The sequence below is a fragment of the Puntigrus tetrazona genome, chromosome 25 (genome assembly GCF_018831695.1).
Source record: "Puntigrus tetrazona isolate hp1 chromosome 25, ASM1883169v1, whole genome shotgun sequence".
Classification (NCBI taxonomy): domain Eukaryota; kingdom Metazoa; phylum Chordata; class Actinopteri; order Cypriniformes; family Cyprinidae; genus Puntigrus; species Puntigrus tetrazona.
In genome coordinates, this window is record NC_056723.1 from 14,765,437 (window position 1) to 14,784,271 (window position 18,835).

Here is an 18,835-nt window from a genome sequence, read left to right on the forward strand (position 1 = left end):
GAAACCGCTTTACGTTACAAAAACAAAACGAAAATATAATCGATAAGAAAATATAAATATAAAAAAAATATAATACCAGGTTTTCAAATGTGAAATGAAATAACGCACCAAAAAATATGATGACAAATTATATGAAATTATTGTTCTAATTTAAATATATAAATAAATCGTAATTATCATTCACAGTCAATTATAAATTTTGTATATTTTTATTGTTTTTCTACTACTTGATATAATATGGTTATTTTTCAACATACATATATATATATATATATATATATATATATATATATATATATATATATATATATTGTTGAATTGATTGCCAATTTTTTATGCAGAAATGCAAATGTAATTACTTTTAATGCGTTACATAGTTATCTCCACTGAGCTATACTCCTAAACGCCGCCGATTACATAATTGCGCGTGTGATTGTGAAGCGTGATGTTCTCTTCATCATCAGGCGCTTCGATGCCAGGCATTTCCTCACAGCACGCGCTCCTTCTGTTTCACTGAAACTGCAAGGATTCGTAAATATTGACACTGACTCTTCAAACCGCTGTTGATTCTGTCAGTCGACGTTTCAGCTGAATGGACCTGTAACATTTTAACTCGGTGGAGATAACTTTAAGAGAAAGAGCACAGATAAGGCCTCAACTCAAACACCGGAGAGGAGCATTGACACCAGCGTGGCATTATGAAATAGTCTTTCTAGTTCGAAACGGCATTCACATCCTGTCTTCTTCATGTCTGAGCACACGTTACCCTGATCTATGCCTGGTACGTACGTATTCATTAAAACAGATATGATACTGATATATCATCCACGACATATATCATTAGTTGTAATTGTAACCAGCTTACAATTAACTTAAATAAAACCTACTTATTATGCACTACTAATAAAAAAAAGTCTAATTAATTAATTATTTAGAATTTTTATTTTTTAAGTAAATAAACATTTTAAAGAATTGATTTCAATCATATTAATGCAACTATACAATTTGTACAATTTTTAAATAAATAATTTTTTATCATTTTATAATACTTTAATGAATTTAGCTACAATTCGAATGTACGTATTAAGTGTATGAATGTATAAATAAATAAGATTTTAAATAAACACATTTAATTGGCATTTCTGCTTGTTCGAATGATTAATTTAAAATGAATTAACTGAAAAAATTCTAAATAAAAAATCCAAATCAGTTTTAGATATAAAGCATACTAAACACATTTAATGTATGAAGTATTTTAGTTGAAATAATGAAATAATTCTATTTGTGTAATTTTAATCATCATTTCTTAATCATCTTTTTTTCATTTCTTCATTGTAGATAATAATGTGCTATTACTCTCATTATAAAGTATGAAGAATTATAATTTATGTTTGTGACTTTGCAGCATTTAAGTAAAACTAACTGGATTAAGCTGATATCCGAACGCAGACGTAACAATGCGTTTTAACTATTTCATCGACCTCTCAAGCGATGATGTGCGACAGCTCGGGCGGTTTTTGGCAGACGACTTAAATTAAACATGAACCGACTGGATTCCAATTCATTCAAAAGGTCATTCTTGTTGTCATGCCATTTTTATCAATGGATAGTTTCAATTGCTGGACAGACGCACGCTGCTATAAAACAAAGATCGCTTATTCAAAAGCGGCGATTACTTATAAGATGTTCGATTAATGTGTTTATTCAGAAACACAGGATTTCTACTGATTATTAACTTCCAGTTAAAGCAACCAAAACCGTCCTTGACTGTGATTGGTCCAACATCACGCAGTCGTTCATAAACTCATTGAACCGAGTTGAATGCTATGAGGTAAGTAAAGAAAAAACTATTTCTCTTTTCTAGTGCTAGTTTGAATCCGTCTCGGTGGAGCTTTCACCCACAGCTTTCTAGACTGAGCGATGTGCTGCCACCTGCAGTCACTGAAATCGAAGCATTTCCTCCATACATCAGTTATCGCATCACGAATCGGAAACGAAGCGGTCCTAACACCGAACCTTGGGACACACCTTCAAGTATTTCTTTTTTTAAAAACCTATTCAATAAAAAAACTGAACCAAATGCAATGTCCTCTTTACCTAATGATCATCTAAAGATGAAAAAGCACGACTAAAACGGACATAATAGACAAATGCCGCGGTTTCCCAGTTTATGGATCGGGTTCACAGTAAATCTGGGTTATTCCAGACTGTTGAACCATGTTCAAATCCTCAAGAATGCCTGTAAAATAATTGTTTATTTGTATCCAGCACAAATGGCTCACATGCCACATGTGACTTGTTTACGCTTTGCATTTAGTTGACCATACCTAATTGCTTTGTCTTTTATTAAAATGCGATCCATGCAAAAGCATGTTTCGACTGTGTCTTGTTTTCAGAGAAGTCATCATGTCCGGGCTTGGTAAATGTGGGAATCATAAACTTTTGTAGGATCGTAAATTTCCATCTTCATTCTTTGTTAGTTTTTTAGTCCAGACCTGCGGTCAAATTTTCAGCAGCTGAAATAACAATTTCCCCTTGACCAAACGTTAATTTAAATGCATGTCCCCTGTTTATGGAGCACTTTGACATTTCAAGATGCATTGACATTCTCAATTTTATAGACAGGCTGTTAATGTGGAAGCAATTATAAAACAAGCAAACACACACAGTGTAAAACTGTATAAATGATAACTGTCTAACTTAAGTACAGTGCTGCCATTTTATAAGACGATTCCTATCAAATATATTTTGTGGCTGAAATTAAAAAGATTAAAAAAAAGAAGATGAAAAATATGACGTTTTTTTTAGGAGTCATTCTTTAGGGAAGGCACATTAAGTTCTCCGTAGAAGATAAGCCAGATTGGGAATCATGCTGGGAAATTTAGTGTCTGTGAACATAAATCAATAAATATATCACAAACCGCGGTGAGACTGGGGCCCTGTCCGCACGGAGACGCGTTTAGCTGTAAACACATACATTTTGTATCCTATAGGCATTTCGTCATGCCTTTTGGGAGCGTGGAAACTGATATGTTTTGAAAAACGGGTTCCAGAATGGATAAATATGAAAACGCCGCCAATTTATTTTCTTGTGTTTTTTCTGAAACGATGATGCGAGACAGTGCTACATTACGTAACAGCAACCCAAAAAATAACGTACGCTGAACAACTGTTTTTTTAATTAACTAACATTACCACAGATTAATAAATGCATTGTTCCATGTCCGTTTGCATACCACATTTTTTTTTTTTTTTGGTTTTATGTTGTAGCAGATATTAGACGTGGGAAAAAACAATTGGATAGGGAAAGTTCTGGCTTTGTGCTCATTGATCTCTCTCCTAATGAGCTGATGATCTCGATCAGGTGTGATAAATATGCAAAATGAAAATGATAGAAAATGAAAACCACTGATGTAGATCGTCCAAGATGTTGTATCAATTCCATACTTCTTAAAAGAAATTAAATTGGTGAATATATTGATATATTTTAAATATCTGTTAATACCTCACCCTGCTACGCCCTCTTCAGTGATGTTTCCTTCCCCAAGAAGACTTCAGAGTTGCCTCCATGTTGGCCATGGGACTTTGCCATCGGTCTGATTGATCTGAAATCAACTGCAGGTGACAGATCCTTTTTCCTATTTAGCTCCCAAATTTAGCGCTCTACAACAGTCTACCTAACATTGTTTGGGAGGCAGAAACACTCAAAATTTTAATCAAGATTAAAAATATAATTACGTGTTCCCTTTTTTTTTTTACCACCAAAGCAATGATGACATTTTAATAGTGACTGTTTCTGTGGGAGAACACCCAACAAACAAAGTCGTCAATAAGGAAACTCAAATATTTTTGTAGTCCCTGTTTAGGTAGTGACAAGTTTAGATATTTTTGAACCTGGCTCAAAGACGCTCATCAGCACACGGTTAGTTAGCGCAGTTCTAAACGGTGGTAGACATATAGAAACACAAAATGTTATGGAAAAACTCTCAAAAAAGTGTGCTTAATTGCAGAAAAAGGTGTTGAGTGACATATTGTGGGACCTAAAGTTTTATAATTTACAAAGAAAATATAAAATAAATATTTTTTTCAAATTTACATTTTAAAAGAAACAAAGCAACAAAAAGATGTTAATAACTGTTTTTTTAGCAGGTTTTGTTGTTTTATTTCTTTAGCTTATAAATAGATAAGTAAGAGAGAAAAACATAATCTCTGGTTATTTCAGGGCTAAATAAGTACTAAGATTAATATAATATTATTATTATTATTGGTTGGTGTTTTCAATATACTTTTTAATGGTTGTAATTATTTTATGTTTTATTTCCTCCTCAAAATCTGAAAACAGAAAACAACAGATGTGTTTGATTAATTAGTTAAAACACACGCACACTTAAATTTAATTCTGAATTAAATCGCTGATTTGTTAACAATACAATGTTGCTTTGATTTCCTGTTTTTAGAAGTATCTTGTATCATTCTTGCACATGGTCCAGTGCTCACCTGTATGTCTGATCCTGTAATGATGTTTGTCACATTTCTGTGTATTCGTCTGTGAGGTGAACGTGCTATTGCAGCGGAAAGTACGTGATTTATCGCATAGGAGCGATATTTATTTAAATCATGATGCCAAGCAGCTTAACAGCAGTCGATCTGATTCGTTTAATCAACGGTGAAACAATCATCGAAAGGGATCTTTCAACACTTGTGTGATTACATTACATTTGGTTGTTATTTGCTACCAACCAGCCCTAAAACAAATTACTCTGTTCCTCCTCCACAAGTGTGATCTTTACTCTGATGTTGTGCTGTGTTTATTTCTCATAGACTTCTTTAATCTTGTTGCATCTGGCCACGTATCATTTTTCTTCCCTAAGTGGACCCAAATGTTAGTTTAACACCCGCCAAAAAGCATTTCCAGTAAACCTGAGAAATATATAAAGAATATAATCACAAAAAGGGACAAATTAATGTAATGTGTTAATGTAGTGCATTTGCGTAAGAACCAGGAAAGCTATGACTAAATATAATTTCTGAAAGTGTAAAATATCCTTTGTGGGATTGAAACTATGACTCGTTTTGTCTCTGGATGGCATTAAAAGGCTTTAGAGCCAATGAGGATTGTCAGATCGCAATTACACTCACCTTTAAAGAAGTTGTGAACATTTGCATGGAGTCCAATGAATCATTTCAGACTGTGGGGGTGCATTGACTTATAGGAAAACAGACAATGAGTGTGTCAACATGTAGTTAAGAATGAGTAGAAAGACAAATGTTTCCGTTTTATGTGGTATTTGATATTTTTAGAGGTTTTGCCACATTGGTCAGACCAGACGTGACATGGACTGGGGAAAGTTGAGTGTTCTTCCAGGTAGCACTGGTCGGCTTTTATCTTCTCCAAAGATGTTGCAAAAGCAACCACAAGCTCATCTCTCACAGCTGAACAGCAACAACATTAGCGCCCATTCTTGTCTGTGTGTGTTTTGGTCAGAAGTGGATAGACAGTCTTGTGTGGTTTGGAGTGAATCATCCAGTCAACATCCGGACTCTGGTTTATATCTGTGAAAGCTGTGCTATGTCAGGAACTGACCAGCAGCATATTAAAAGTGTTCAGCAACAATTTTTGTGGCGGCTAATGGCACATACAATTTTAGTTGACAACAAACATAGAGATCGCAATCTTTAACATAGAGGTCGCAATCTTTCAAACTTAAAGTTTGAAAATGCCGTAACTGTACTTTCTGGTCATGTAGGCATTGTGCGTCGTCTGGTATTGATTACAGATAGCATGATGAAATATGTAATTTGTAAAGTAATCTAGATTACTTGTTTACTTGTTTTACGTATTCAAAATTCTAAGACAAATAAAACATTACTTTAACCAGAGTTTCCGAAACGGTAACAGCTACCACAGATGTTTATCAACAAAAAATGCTGGGTTAAGTATGGACTAACCCAGCTATCGGGTTGTTTTCAATCAACAGTGGGGTTAAATGCAAAACAACCCAGTTGCTAGGTTTGTCCATATTTAACCCAGCATTTTTAACAGCAGGATTCTATTCTATGAATACAGTCACTGATATTTTAATGGAAACTAAATGTCTCTGAGCAGACTGATAAAAAAAATAAAATAAACTTATGTTCTTACCCATGGAAGCCAGCCAATCAGATTACAGTTTTCCAGATCGTGAAAGTACTCAATATGTATCAGACTGTGAGTGTAGAGTCAGACTCTGAAAATAACCTATGATCAGCCTCCCAAACATTAAAACCGGCATATGAGAAAGTCTTATTACATGGACAAAATTATACACATCTGCTTCAAGTACAGATGGGTTGAAAGACACCATTTATACCCCTCATTCAAACCAGGAAGCTTCAAGAGGACCTGTAGGAGTAATTTAATGGATTTCCTCCTTATTGATCAGAAGGGAACAACGCCTCCTTGGTAGTGTGATTTATCTTGATGTAGCAATAGCCAAGTGCTTATAAGTCCTAGATGACCATCGCAGAAGCCATGTGCATGTGTCTAAGTGCTTATTGGAACTGTCAAAGACTTGGCCCACCCACCGGCTGGAGTCCCCAGTTCATTTGTTGAACACAGGGCAAATGTTAAGCCCATCAGTGACCTGGACAGCCTGTTCTCTAGGAAGTTAGTCCACCCCAAAGCTGTGTTGAATAACTTACTTCAAATAGCTTTTACCAGGGCCTTCTAATCTACTTACCTCTATGAAATATTTTAATTTCCCATGTGGAAGTTTGAAGGTAAGAAATGTTCTGTAGATTACATTCGCCCAAGCAGGGGACAGCGGATTATTTGTATATTATAATGGAGCTGATTGTCAAGAGACCAGCTCCAGCATACATTCTCAGAAGGCTGAGAGAATGCGGGCATGTTTTTTACTTGCGCTATAGTCGCAGCACAAAATTATTGGCTAGATTGTCAACTTGAAATGTTTAATTCGGCTAAGAGGATTAAGATTCTTTATACTGTTCAGTGGCTCAGCCGGCGTTTGGATTACCTGCACCTCAAGCTTACTGTACGAAGTTGGAAAATAAACCCTGATAAAGATCCAGGGGCCAAACAAAACAAACTCATTACCTGCAATGCTCAAATTATGAAATTTCTGCTACTTCTGCAACCCTTCATTATGCTGAGAAAACTGAGGTGTAGGCAGGTTCTCTTTGTTTTGACTAAGACGTAAATTGACGTGTTCAAGATATGGACCTTCGATGATTTATCTCCTGAATTTCCCTAGACCATAAGATCTTATTGCAAGGCACTTTTGTTTTTCAGAAAAATCCTCTTCGACGTGATTACAGGAGATTTGGATTTCTAAGACATCCAAGTCGCAGGTAATGCCGCGAAGCAGACAATAAACACAACAAAGGCATAGTTTCCAAAGAAAATCCATTTGAGCCTTGCCCAAAGGAGATCTCAGAGTCTCCTGGAAAAGACTCCTCTTGTGATACCTCGGAGAGTTTGCGTACGCAGCGGGAGCCGCGAGTGGCCGCGGCCGGAGCCAAGGACAAAAGATCAAACTAAGAGAACCACACATGAACTGATGAAAACAACAGCTTCATTGTGTGGCGGGCGTCTTTATCGGGACCCCCTCTCATTTGCTGTTTCCTCCTTCTTTTCCTCCCCCACTTTCTGCGTTTTTTCATGTGGTAACAAATGTATAAGGAAGCAATGGTTTGAAAGATTCTTCGGTTGGAAAAAAAGCTTTGTAATTGAAAACACACATTGAGTCAGAGGAGCTGAGCTACCAGGGGAGGGCAGAGAAAGCCCCAATGAACAAAGGTTTGAATTGCGAAAGAGACAAACTAGACTCTGCGTGACATCTGACTAAATACTCTCATTGTTTTTCTCCCCAAAAACAAGTATCGCATAACCGGCGGAGGGAAAGAACAGAGGAGAGGGACGTCTGCCGAGTCCAGACCTGCTGCCTTGACTTCCCCCAGCGAGCTTCAGAAACAATCCGTCCGGTATTACGGAGACGTGCCCTTGAAAACTGTTTATCCGTCTGACTCTGTGCAACAATATAAACTTGTGAACCATGTTTTGGAAGCATCTGTGTTTTTCAAAAGCTATGAATGGTTTCAGACCTCCTTCAAGGAAGGTTTAAGCCCTCAAAGTTAGATAATAGGGTAAGTCACGAGTGTTTATATTGTAGCGGTTGCATCAATCTGTTGCACATTGCTGGAGAGGCATAACAGGACACTGACTCTCAGCTTAAAGTTCATGGATATTGGTTCCAGATTTCGCCCATTCATGGAGAAACGTCTCAAATCCTCTTGTTGTGGAGAGGTATACCGTTTGCAAAGGGATCAGACCTACAGTTTTCTGCATTCAAAGTCCAGAGGATCGTTGAGACAGGAGGGTGGGCTTTTCTGACTCGGGGCTAGCAACACCCTAGCAACCATTCAAAACATTAGAAACCACCTAAATCAAGAAGAAAAACACCAAAGTCAACAGGTTTGCATGACGGTTGATTTTAAATCTTAATTTTAAGAATTTTCATTCTGTGCATGTTAATTATTTTCTTAATTATTTGTTTTCTCCTTTTTTGGTTTGTTTAGTAGGGTGAAGAAAAAGGTCTTGATAAAAGGAAAAAAGTAAAGACTATATCGAAGAAAAGTAATTTGGCAAAAATCTTTTATTATTTTTCTATTTTATGTTCATTTTAAAAAGAAAAAAATGCTTTACTGCTTATTAATATGTGACATCCAAAGTCAATTGGTCCAACCAACATCCAGACAAAAAAACATAAAATAGGAAGTAATATCAAAATGTGTCATTAAGACTCTTAAAATATAATTTAATAATAACATAATTTGGTCAGGCAAGGTTTGTTTGAGTGTAAAATGTCATGTGGTGTGACATTTTACTTGATAGTTAAACTACATGACCATTTTTAGAATCATTAAATATAAACATTTGTTGAAAATGGTATAAAAGTTTTAAAAGCCACATGAAAACAAATTAAAAAAAAAATCCTGGTCATTGATGCTATCACTAATGCTTTATTTGACAGCTTATTGTATTAATACTCATTCAGTCACTAAAAAATGCTGATTTATTTTCCCAGGAGACTTGTTTCTTATTTAATGGCGGGTTCGGAGCCTGATTTCTTACTGAAAGCCTGGTATTTCTTTGGCATCTGTCCTGAGAAGTATTGGAGTTTCTTTTTTTTTTATTTTTGGTCTCCAAACATCCCATTGAAATGCATGAGTCAGATTTTGAAGGCTTGGCAGACCAATGAGACAGCTTGTCCCCGCCTCTAAAGCGAAGCGCCATTGTAACGTTGGTCTAATTGCCCTGGTATACGCTAGAACTTAGACTGAAAGGAAGTGGACAAAAGTTCACAGTGGGTCATTTTGGCTTGCTAAGATGAAAGCCGCTTCCATTTTTAATGAGGATTAACCCAAAAGGTCCCTTTTACTCACAACTATGGAGGCTGGCAGTGTCTTATGCATGTCCTCTCTCACGCAGGAGTCCTCCGAGCTGTTGGAGGGCCCCACTCCATGTGACCCTCTCCCCCATATTGGACGCTGTGGCCCCCCGCACATCATACACAACGTGAGTTAAATGAGTTCAGTGCACAAATAGGAGCCTTTCATCCTGGTCTTGCAGTCCCATACTCGTTTGGAGGTCAATGTGTCAATTCGTGTAACGGAGGTCCTTTATGATCCTCTGTGTGAAAAGCGTGTTCGATCTCGCTTGGCGCAACAACCGCTTTCAATTTTCATGTGGAAAACAAATGCTGACGCTGTTTTGCAAGAGATATGGTGAAAGACCATAAAATGATGCGTCAGACATTGCACAAATTGTATAACGGCTCATAAATTTAGATTTCCTCTGATCTTCCGTATGAATGCAATATCTTTCCTCTTGAGTAAGAGACGAAAACCTCAAATTGTTCATTTAAAAGAGCAACGAATAACATGAAGGTGGGTGGAAATGTGTTCAGTGAACAAATCATGCGTCATTAGCATTGCTTGATAAGGAAAACGTGGCGTTTACGGTTGCTCACGTGTTCGAAAATTGATATTCAACCTTGATATGAAACTCGCATCCTTACTGACACCGACGGAAAGAATTTCCTCATTCAGAACTGTCTATTTTTTTCTATTAAACCGCTAAGATCTTTAGCCCATTCTTAACCTCAATCTAACACAGCAACGTCAAACCTAGAACTAGCCTTTAACCTTACTTTGGCAGTGTTCAAAAAGAAAGTGTTCATCCAGAAAATCGGGTCAGACTGACCTCCAACCCGAACCCCAGCACACACACAGACACACACACACACACACACATGCAGGATTGAGGGACAGCCTGTTAGAGAACTGAAAGGGAGGGGGAGTTTGTTTATGGAGGAAAAGACTTGAAATGCAAATGTTCGTCACAACAGCATCACAAGACATCAGGACACAAACTCTGGCTGACCAATTAAGACTTGTTTACATCACTTTTCTGGCTACTGCCTCTCATCTAACTAGTAATACGATTACCTAGCCTGGTTTTACATTAGTTTTATATCTGTTTAAGTTTATATATATATGTATATATATCCAACATGTTAATTTTAAAAAAATAATTAGTTACTTGTGACAAATAGTATTACCAGGGAAAGTAACTATTGCGTTACTAAACTCAGAAACACAACAATTTAGTAAGTAATAGCACTCATTTGAAACTAGCAGTTCACAATTAGCTAATCAAAAACTACAATTTATTCATATATTCTTGAGAACTTCTAAGAACTACTGTATACAGCTTCATAATTCATGTGAATTATGCATAATAAATTAATAATTCCCAAATTTAAGATGATAGTAACCCACTAGTAATGACTCAAGTATTACCAAATCCTCCTAATGAAACTCAATTACTTGAATGAGTATTCTGAAGTGAAAATCATCACAACTCCCTAATCAGCTGACGTCGAGTAAGCTTTTGAGATGTATTTAAGGTTTTATGTGTTACTACATCCTTCTGAAGAAACTACTAGTTCTTTGGATCTGTATTTTAAAGTGAAGACCATGGTAACCCACTAATAATGATTGAAATCTGGCAAAGAGGATTACTAACCAGAGCCTTACAAAATACTCAAATTTACAATGACTTCAGTAATTACTAGAGTTATCCCAATCTTCACTTTAGAATACGGATTTTTAAAAAAAAACTGATTCCTTTAGAAGGATGTTGTAACAGCTAACTACTATTCAATACTTTACAAAACCTGCAAAAGCTTGATGAATGATTTCAGTAATTACTAGTGACTTATTATAATCGTCACTTTAGAATGCTAATCCAAATAATTAGTAACTTGAGTCATTACTAGTGGGTTAGCATGACCTTCAGTACTATTAGTGTACTATTACGTTACTATTAAGTACTATTAATTACTAATTCATTAATCAGGGTTTCTTGTTAGTTAGTAGTAGTTACTAGTTACTAGTAGTTAGTTTTTCTATAAAAAAAGGGGGTGGAAATTGATAAGATAATGAAACTACTATGAACTACTACTAATGACAATATAAAAAGCAATATGGATTAATGAGCTGCTGGGTCTATGACTATTATTCACGTAATCTGTGTTTGCTTGAATTGATTTGCTGAAAAAAACAGGGTCTATAATAGAAGAGCGAATGAGATTGTCTTTTACGCAGTAGCTCCGCCCACTACCAAAAAAAAAAGGCTGTTCTTAAAAGCTGAAGAATTCCAAAGGAACTCTGTTATTTTGACAGGAAAATGCAACAAAGAATATCGTTTACATGTAGTGCGTCAACATTTTTTAATTATTTTATAATAAACTATAGTAACACCGCATTTTATTGTCAGTAACGGTTTTGTAATGGGGGAAACAGTAATTAGTTTAATTATTTGTTACTGAAAAAAATAGCGCAGTTAGTAATGCCATTTATTTATAATGCTGTTATTCCCATCACTGTATGTTATATTATTTTTCTTATATTATATGTAATAAGACGAGGGGTGTAAACTTTTTAAATTGGATGATCAGGGTACGTTGTAATTATTTAAGTCTTTTGTCTTATTTAGTCAAGCACTAAATTAAAAAAATATGATTGTTTAAAACTTTACATCTCCTTGCACTTAATGCATTGTGTTGCCTTCTTGAGCATCAGTAAATGTTTTCACCTTCAGCAATAGTTGTGCATGTCCCTCAATTGTCCTCAGTGTGAAAATATGAATCTGAAAATCAAACAGTCACTTTTGGAAAGAGTTCAGATATTTAAAAGATGCTGGAAAACTAAATAATGTGCCGGGGCTGGAGGGTTTTTCTGAAGAGCAGCAGGCAGTTGAACTACTCAGGACCGATGAGAGACTCACAACTATCACAACAAACAGTCGTGGATCATCCAGGAAATCGCACATAGTATTCAGCTTCAAGGGTATGTAAACTTTTGAATGCAGTCATTTTTAGTTCAATTATCATTATGGCTGTGCAATTAATCGCATGCGACATGCGCATCTCGTCAGTAAAGCCAGGTTCAATAGGAATCCACATGATTAGGAATTTCCCCCATACAGATTTCTCAACAGGTTCAAGTCAGCAACACAAATTTGTCACACTGACCAACAAAAAGATGCTTGGTTTTAAAGAGACTTGCGAACAAAGCCGTCTATGCAAACACAGGTATTGTAATTTAGCACAACAAAGAAGTGTACAAATACCTTTATATTTGTTTACAGTACAGTAGCCTATATACCGCTTCCTGAACTTGTTGTTGGTTAATATAAAAAAATATGACTCAAGTATGCAGTATTTTTTGGGGTCACTATTTGGACCCAATGAACTATATCTAGCCTGTGCATTTGTAATAATATGATAATCCAACAGTGATTTCAGTGATATTACTTGCTTTGTGTTTTCTGAGAATCAAGAAAAATGGTTGAAGCGTTCAATTGGACTAACAGGAACACTAGTCTAATTTCCAATAAAACTGTGAATAAATCCTTTGAGTAATGGGAAGAGCTCCCTGTTTCCCACAAGGACAAACAGCTTTTGTTTCTCTCATGCATGCTCAGAGGCAAAAGGCCTTTATTGGAAAATGGTTGTGGTGTTTTTCTGAAAGATCAGTAGGACTCATTAAAGAAGTCATTATAAAAGTAGAAAAAAAGCATATGACACATTGCAGTGCAGACAGATGACCTATTTATGGGGTGACTTGTAGTGCATCTATAAAATGTATAATAGACTTTTCATGGATTACAACAATTGCTAAATCCATGAAAGTGGAGGAAAATATGAACTAATCGTGTTCCAAACTGACATCATTGGTGATGTGTGAACTGAATAACAATGTGAAAAGTCAATATATTCAGCTTGACATTTGTATGCCTTTCCTGATATCTAGTTCAAAGCAGAATTTCATTTACCAGCTGCTTGTGTCTGAATCCATCTTATCGAGTCCAAGTTCTTAAACAATTGAGTTTAAATGGGAGACATTTATTAATGGGTTATTGTCTTAATTTTATGTTGATGACTTTAGTATTACATTAGTTTCACATTACACATGAATTCGACTGTACTCAGTAAAATGAAATCAAAAATTTTCCAATTCAAGTTTAACCGACTGCATTCAAGTTCATTCATAATTGCAGTTTGAGTCCAAGTACCCCATGGTTAAACTAACCGACAAACCAAAACCATTTTTTTTTTTTTCAAAATTTTACTTTATAGGATTTTTGCCTTCATTTTATTGGTCAGTGGAGACAGGAAAGTTCTGGGTCTGGGACATGACCCAGCCAGGACTCAAACCTAGGTCTCCATAACCACACCAGTGCTTCATGTGTCTGGAGCAACACAAGTAAGCAACTCTAATTAGGGTAAATCGTATGAACTTAAGAAGAAATCAGCAGGGGACACTTTGAAAAACTTGTTCGTTTGCCCTGGCCTGCATTAAGAGTTTTTGGTTGCTAAGCAAAGTTTAAGTAAACAAAAGAAAACATACCAATGTCTGTGATTTACTCTTCTAGTATTTATTGGTGATCACCTTCTCTTCAGTACCGCTGAATTATACACTCTCAATAATGTTTGGTTTAAAATCCAAGTTTACTTTTGTCTGATAAAACCACATTCGCATTCTCAGCCCTCTAGATTTGACTTGTTGGAATCATAAAAAGTGTTAATTTAATTTTGGAATTTCATGAAGACTAGTATAATTACATTTGACAGTTATGAGACTAATTATAATATAATGAGGACCTCCTGAGATCGCCAGAGAAGTTGTCAAAACCCCACTAAAACCAGACTGCTACACTAGCTATGAGCAAGCTAGAAGACCAGCAAAAACCATCCTACTAGCTGAGCTGGTTTCTGTTGTTATTTTTGTTGTTTTGATCAGGGATGCATTTCCTAACCAACATTGTCTCTCATGACTTAACTGCCATAGCACAATGCATTGTTGGAAAAGCTATTTAACTAGCTACACGTGACTGTTTCTTGGAAACATTGGTTGGAATTGCCGTTAATGACATCAAACAAGTGGTGGAGTAATAACTTCAGCTAATTAATCAGTTCAAGATCAAATTGCATGCACACTAAAACAGTCAAAAACACTGCTTCAATAAAACATAGAAAGAAATCTATATGATATAGATATTTGCATATGTCTATATGTCATACTGACACGAAACAGTTCTTCTGACCACAGGAGTTCCAACCACACCACTTTGTGATGCTGTTTGCGAATGTTTGTTGGATTCTGGAAACACCAAGTCATTGTACAATGTTGGTAACAACAAAACTTGCAAACATAGTTGGCTAACAATGCTATTTGGAAACACCCCAGGTTCTCAAATTCAACTCACTGATTCAGTGATTCAGTTGCAGCGGTTAACAGCTCATTGAGTATAAGAGCCTTGGCCAAGTGATTCACACATGTGGTCTCATAGTGTTAATCTTTAAATGCTGAAACCTGGTGTTACTGTTTTTACTGAGTCATTATATTAAAAAAATAAAACTTGGAATATTCATGGACAAAGAAAAGCTGTGAGAAGAATGTTACTTTAAAAAACAACATTGTTTTTTTCCCATATTTCATGAAATTGTTCAATATATTATGTCCAAATTTCTTCTGAAGAGGCACTTCCACAGTTCATCCTCAGAGAAAAGTCCCCTGCTAAGTGTGCTGTTGAGTACTTGCATTGTTGAAGATGAAGACCATTTACCACAAGCTTTTGTTGACATCATGACAGCATTTCCATTGACCTTTGTGTAGATCAGTAGTGTGGTTCTTTCGAGGGAACAGGCTTGGTCAAACCCATCAGCATTCCCAGGATGTGAGACACAATTAACCATCTTAACATCCTCCTCTGTATCCAATTCATTTAAATGTCATTGAGAGTCTTTCAGAGTCCAAAAGAGAACAAAATCTAGTAACAAATATGTTAATATGGTAATTTTTTATATAAATGGAACACTGGCCTACTGATGATTTTATGGATGCTGAGGGATTTAACTGCAATTATTTGAGTATCTTTTTGTTTGTCCTAACGAACACCACAGTTAATAACGTCACAAAAACTTTTGCTGTTAAAGACAAAACCGCTATTATTCTGCCTCACTTGGTCTCTGACCTTGTAAACCTTTGCACCCTCTGAGTGCCATGTTGAATAGTTTGCGCATCTTTGTGGGTCTGGTCCTTTAAGGTCATTGCGTCCTGACAGGAAAAAATTTCAATTTGAATTTTGCATCATGTGTAACAATATACAAAATGTAACTGTCCAACTTCATAAATCTGGAACGTTTCAGAACCATCAGTTTTTGTTCACCAGGAATAGAGGCGCACCCATTTACATTGGCATAAACACACACTCCATATAACAACCATCCCCCTCCATTCGGCCGGTCTAGTGTCTGTGAGAATGCCAGCAGTTATTAAAATTCCAGGATCTGAGACATGTCCAATCATATAGGCCCATTTGGTCCTCACACAATGAATGGTAATGATGGGCAAAACTGGCATGAATATTCACAAAGATCAGACATCAAGAGGCCACACTTGTATAGAGGCCACACTTGCATAGCACTCATAATTTATTTTGCATCACCAGTTTTAACCCTTTTCGACCGTCATGATTAATATCATAAATCTTTGCTTCTGTATCTTTAAGGCAACTATGTTCAAATGCTTATATTTTGATTGGCTAATGCCCACAGTTTCATTCATGAGGACAGACCAGTTTAGATTCATACTGCATGAGTTATAAGAACTCTGCTGCACACTACTGGAATGAGACATTATGCAAGCATAGCTGGTTATAAGTTAAACGAGTTCATGACCGACAACCTTAAAAGGCCAACTTAGACAAGCATAAATTTCCTTGCTGGAACTGGCTGGTTTGTGTTGGATTCATGTTGGTCTGGCTAATGGACCAGCCATGGTTTTCTCCAGCAAAACTTGGTCTTTCTGATGCATGGTCCAGCTGGTGGACCTAGGTCAGAGACTGATGTTAATCAGCAAAGTCTCCATTTGGTTTTTATAAGAAGCTTGCATCCAGTCTATACTCTTGTGAATTGGCTCGACCAATCTGAAAATGTTCATGAATTGGAAATGTGAATTGGCTCAACCAATCTGAAAACTGTTTTTCAGTGTTATTATCATAAACAACATTTATGATACTATGCATGTCAGATTTTATTGCTGTTTTGAAATATTTTGTTGAAATGAGAGCTTGGCAACCAGTTTGTGAGCTTTTGGTTATTTCCCTGTTCAGTGAGAAAAGAGCTATACATGCATTAAAATAGCTTCATGAAGGTGCATTCCTAAGAAGAATGAACAGCTGAATTTCTCTTACCTACTGTAAGGCACATTAATGGGCAAGAGTTTTTAAAGTCATTGTCTGATGTGTCATATTCTTTAACAGTCCACCTAGAAACAATGCTGTTGTGACCCCAAACTCCCTTATAGAACAAGAAAGTCATTATTTTTACGAGTGTGACAATGAGATCAACAATACCCTGGATTTTCAAAAGTTCATGGCAAAGACCAGGGATCTCCAACCGTGCTTCTGGAGAGCTACGTTTTCTGCAGACTAACCATGCTCCAACTCATCTGCTTGCAATTATCAAGCAACCCTGAAGACCTTGATTAGCTGGTTCAGGTGTGTTTGATTGGGGTTGGAGCTGAAATCTGCTGGATAGTAGCTCTCCAGGAGCAGGGTTCGAGACCCCTGGCTTTGACTTTGTGCTATTGTTGCAGTAAACTTGCACAGCATTCTTGAATGATTGATTTATTGGTTGCATGCCGGTCTGTTATTGAAAGGACATCGGCTTTACATTTTCACAATCCCCCTAAACATGACATTGAACAAAATAAACTGTAATTGGTTGCTTTACATGTCTGAAAGACAGCCTTTTGGAGTGGTCTCAAACTCAATTCCTGGAGGGCCACAGCTCTGCACAATTTAGTTCCAGCCAGCTCCAACTCACACCTGCTTGGAGGTTTCTAGTGATCCTGAAGACCTTGATAAGTTGGATCATGTGTCTTTAGGTTTGGAGCTAAACTTTGTGGGGTAATTCCCTTCAGAAATTGAGTTTGAGGCCAGTGGGCTGCCGGATGTTCTATGGCAGGGTTCTCCAAACTGCTCTCAGAGAGTTATCATCCTGCAAATTTTAGCGTTCAACCCCAATCAGGCACACCTAAAACAGCTAACCAGGGTGTTCTACTTGTCAGTTACATGAAGCTGAGCAAGGATGTAAGTAAAGTTTGCAATAAGGTAGCTCACCAGGAACAGGGTTGGAGGTCCTGGGTCTGTGGCAAGTTGCAGTTTAGACCTTCCAATGTCAGTCTGAAGGTCTACCTACACCAGACTAGTCCAACAAAGGTTCAGTGAATTGCACTAAAAGTGCTTGAATTTTTTTTTTTTAAATTTAAATCTAACAATATATAGGAGACCCGTAACTTGAGTATTTTGGGCATTATTGAGGATTTTGCTGAAAAAGAATAATTTGTATTTATATTATATTCATTCTTGTATTCAAATTTATGTTTATTAAATGAGTTCTTTCTTTGCAAAAAAGTTTCCTCCAATATTTGCAATAGTTTCACAACATATTTCAAGTGTTTTTGCCCATAACCACGAGACATTGAGGGGGAATTGTCCCCAATAATTAAAAATAGCCATTTTTTCTCTGATATATGGCCATTTTTAGAGAGATGAAAGTTGTTTGAAATACATGTTCCTGTGCATTTCATTCCCTGTTGAAAAAAACTGCATATGCTGGTTAGGTAGGTTTTAAAGCCAGCTTAGGACCAGCACATGACCAGCAAAGGACTTGCTTAAACTAGCAAAGGGCCAGCTTTTAAACCAATTTAAAACTTGCTGGTTTTCATTATAGAACTTATCTTACAGGTGTTACACAAGATATTAACATACATTTGGAAGATAATAAAATGTATGTTGATCATGAGAGGATGCTTCCATTCCTAAATGTGATTAAGTAGCATTTTACTTTCTAGCATTTTTTAATTTGTTATTTTTGCCAGGATATAAAGGATAATTATCAAAAGCAATGTCTGTAACAGCGTTATCACGCTGCATACTAAACCCAGAGCCTTCTGTGCCAACGCATAAAACAGCACTGGCACACACACCTTGACAGAATTTCTGATGACTTCCTTTCCTGTTCACTCACTCGGACGCCTGCCCACGTTTCGCTTCAGGCCGCATTTCAGATCGTTCTTAATTTTTCATGAGGACCTTTTCATTCTGTTCCCTAGAGCTGAGGTCTTCTTCTGCCAGGAACATCAATTCTTTATTCCTCTGCATCATCCGCAACTTTTCGTGCCAACAGCTGTCACTTGT

General features: G+C 36.5%; 1 long non-coding RNA gene across 1 annotated transcript in view; it reads left to right on the forward strand.

Moving 5' to 3' along the window:
* The first annotated feature begins 684 nt into the window (after window positions 1-684).
* Window positions 685-18,835, forward strand: part of LOC122330915 — a 55,871-nt gene continuing 37,720 nt past the window's right edge. The window contains exons 1-3 of the long non-coding RNA XR_006248098.1: window positions 685-781; window positions 1,406-8,473; window positions 9,491-9,577. This is a non-coding gene — a long non-coding RNA (uncharacterized LOC122330915). The remainder of the gene's footprint in view (window positions 782-1,405; window positions 8,474-9,490; window positions 9,578-18,835) is intronic.